We start from the raw sequence: 4,364 nt of genomic DNA on the forward strand, positions 1-4,364 counted from the left end.
TTGTTAATTTTCATAATAAAATACATTGATAGTTCTACATACACCATGTTGAAAAATAATGACATTATTATTATCAATTTTTTTTATTGTTAAGTATGTGAACACCTTAAGAATATCATAAAGTTATTGAAAAAAGAGTCCAAAATGTTATAAAGTTATTAAAAATTTGAAAGTTTTTAAAGATGTGTATTTTTTTTATTTAGGACGATATATTATCCTATGTTTACTCCTAAATTACACGAGTGTATGGAATGAAACGCAAGACTTATAAAAAAAAACCAATAATCCTCCATCATGCAAAACCTAATCTTAATCCTAATATATACTAAAAGATAACTAACCTAACTTCAATTGACCAACCGCGACTATCAATTTCTCTAAATTAATAAAAAAGAAAATTATATTGTTGATATCTCAACTTGGAAACTTTTGCACTTTTAGTCTCCAACTCAAAATATTATAGGTTTCATACCTAAAGTTTTGTGTTTTTTTCAGTTTTGGTACCACGTTCGTACAACGTTAAATCTTGCCGTAGTTAACGCCATCACGTGACAAACACGTGAGGGGTATTTTAGTCTTTTGACCCTCTTTTTCTGAGAAAATTACAGTTTTGATACCTGAAGTTATCAATTTTTTCACTTTTGGTACCTCAAGTAGACAACATATTTTTATTACACTCTCCAATTTTCATCTAACACATTAGCACCTATCAAAGAACACACACTCAAAAATCAACACATATGATTTTTTATTTTTTTTAACGGCTCATAAAAAAAACTCCCAATAGTGTGTATCTATTCTTGAAATATTATATGTTGTTGGTGTAATAACGGGTGATGGTTGAGGAACTGAATGCATTGGTGGATCAATGACCGAAAAAAACTCATGTCGCAGGAAAATCCTATCTGGTAGTGTATGATTCATATAAGAGATCTGAATTCTCTCACCCATATATTACCCTCTTTTTCTATTGGAATATGCTACAAACGATACTTGATCGGAATCTGCTACAAACGAGATCATAACGGAATCTGCTATAGATGAATATATTTGCTACAGACGAGATTAGATCGGAATCTGGTGCATGGTGGGGAGGGAGATAGTCGGTAACCCTTTTTGGTGGTGTATGATTCATATAAGAGATCTGAATCTATTTATGCATGTTTATGTATTGGATTTAGTATGATATAGAGATATAGGTATACATGAATTCATATGAATGTGTGTTGATTTTTAAGTGTGTGTTGTTTGATAGATGCTAATGTGTGAGATGAAAATTATAGAGTGTAATAAAAAAATGTTGTCTACTTGAGGTACCAAAAGTGAACAATTTGACAACTTGAGGTATCAAAACTGTAATTTTATATAAAAAAAGGGGGTCAAAAGACTAAAATACCCCTCACGTGTTTGTCACGTGAGGGGATTAACGACAAAATTTAAAGTCGTATGAATGTGGTACCAAAACTGAAAAAAACACAAAACTTTAGGTATGAAAGATGCAATTTTTTGAGTTAAAGACTAAAAGTGCAAAAGTTGTCAAATTAAGGTACCAAAAATATAATTTTCTCTTAATAAAATCAAATCTTGTCATTAATATATTTACAATTTTTTGTTTTCAATCACCAAATTTACACTTTGTAACCTCAATGTTACCATAGTAATTATAAAAATAAAATAAATAATAAATAAAACTTATATTATCTCAAATATCCAACTAAATAATAAAAAATATAATTAAATACATGTCATTAATATAATTTACACTTTTTTATTCTACTACTATTATAATTTATAATCATAGCTTATCAAATTATATATATATATATACTTTTTTATTCTACTACTATTATAATTTATAATCATAGCTTATCAAATTATATATATATATATATATACTATATTATAAAGCAGATTCCTTCCAGATTTTCAATATTGATTTTAAGTACATCCCCAAAATACCCCTCTCATCTATTCTATATTTATCTAAAATAACCATAATACCCTTTCTCTCTCCTAAAATTTCAACCAATCATCTTTTTTCTCTCTTCTCCATAAATCATTTATTCCTCTAATTCATTCAAAATCTTTTATCTCAAAAATCATACGTCGATAAATTATAAAAATTGTATGGGTGTTCTTAAAAACTCATGTTCTTTCATTAGAGATGTCATTCGATATACTTTCGACGAATTTTTAAATCCGAGGGCGGAGGGTGTAGGCATTTGACTATCACACTCTCTGACCAAGCTATCACCCCCACCATCTCACCGCCGCAACGCGCGGGTACTTACTCTCGTATATATATATATATTTATATATATAGGGAAGTGAGTATGGGGTTGTCCCCCATCTAAAGTTAAATGGGGAACCCCTCACATTCGGTTTTTATAATCATAAAAAACAGGGGATCATGTATTTATTTAAAATTCAAACAAATATTAAAATATTTGTATGTGAGAGGTTCCCATCTAAGCTTAGATGGGGAACAATCCCATACTCACTTTTCCCATATACTTCCTATATAATTTAATATATTTAACAGATAACAACTATAATCCAAACTTTAATAAAATTAAATACCATGAACACGAACAATAAATTATCACAAAGTAGAAAAGCCACAAAGAAAACTCTGGTCACTGTTCATCATTCGATTACTTTCAAACCAACAATTGATATTCAAGGTAATATTATACACACTGCTTTCGTTCAATCTAATAATATTAAGTTTGTGTTACATGTAAAATAAACTAGACACGGACAATCATATGGTAATATTCCAAGACGTCGGCAAAATAATACTAATATACAAATATGTAAGACACCTTCGTCAATGCTCCAAAATTATATTGTTACTTTGATTTTAATTACAGTCATTATATTTGAATCATCAGGTTGTTTTTTCTTATCTTGAATATGTTATAAACAATCCATCTATATGACACGAATTTAAATCTAGTATGAAAAAATAGCAAATAGTTAACGATAAAAAATAACATATAAACATTAGGACTAACTAAGTTAAATAAACTCATTTTTAAGAATAATCAATCCAGATTTCACTTCTTGGTTTATTTTACATGTATATCATGCAATTTATTTACAACATGATAAGTTTATAATCTATGCCAACCAATTTATGTGACCACTTTTTGTATAGATTTAATGATAAGGATTAATTTTAATGGTAAAGAAATATATGTCATCCAATTTTTTTCTATTTAGTTACATAAAGAAAAGTGATAAAAATATCAAGAATTAAGAAAAATATTATAAAATTAAACAGTAATATTTATCGAACTCTTGTATAAGATGAGCAAGAAACTACAATTACCTAACATATTTACATATTTATAGTTGTACAACATCTAATGAATAAATCTAAAAAAGGTAGTTAGGTAGTGAAACCAATCTAAGGGTCAAAATTTGTTGTTTTTTTAGGATGGAATTAAAGGGACTAGTTTAGTATTATCTCTATCTCTATTTCTATCCTTAATAAAACAAGGTTCCTTAGCCTAATGCCTTTTAAAATTTTGCCAAGTGGCAACATTGCCCTTTCATTAGCTTAAATTTTGTTTTAACGTCAAAATAAAAAAAAACAAAAACAATTTAACGTTTTCCCAGCTGAATTTAACGCTAAAATTTTGCCGGGTGCATATGATATTATTATTTGATGAGTTTGCAACACCTTACAAAGACCGAGCTCCATTTATATTTTATGTATAGGGCGAACACTCAAAGATTTGCTACAAAACTAATTCTCATAAACACACCTCCTACTTGAAGAACCCATTTTATTGTTTTACCTTTTCGAGTCCCCATCACCGCCCCCACTGCCGTCACCACCAACACCACCTCCGTTATTACTACCACCACCGCTGCTGCATTGCGGGACATAAGTCTAATACCTTGTAAAAGGAACCCACCCATCAAAAATCTTAAATAGGGAATGATACCTAAAATATTTCTATCCTTAATTCATTAATTTAAACATATTCACTTATACATACCTTTAATTAAATAATTTACAACATAAATTTTTCTATCGTTAATATAACCATACTACCTTCTTTAAAATCAATTACTTTTACATTCACCCGCATCACCGCCATCAACCGTTATCGTCACTAGCCGTCGCTACGCCGCTACCATCGTCAACACCAAATTAAAGGCACGTATCGGGTGCTACAAATAGAGATAATACGAATTCAATCTATCCAAATCCGATTTATTACCGTCTCCATCAACTCCATCGATTAAACCCATAATAAATTCTTACCATTACCACGTGACATAATACAGAACTAGTAACATTTAAGTCGTAATAATCCAAATCCAACACAACAAATTAGGGTTTTTGCCAT

This window comes from Erigeron canadensis, chromosome 2, assembly GCF_010389155.1.
Source record: "Erigeron canadensis isolate Cc75 chromosome 2, C_canadensis_v1, whole genome shotgun sequence".
Classification (NCBI taxonomy): Eukaryota; Viridiplantae; Streptophyta; class Magnoliopsida; order Asterales; family Asteraceae; genus Erigeron; species Erigeron canadensis.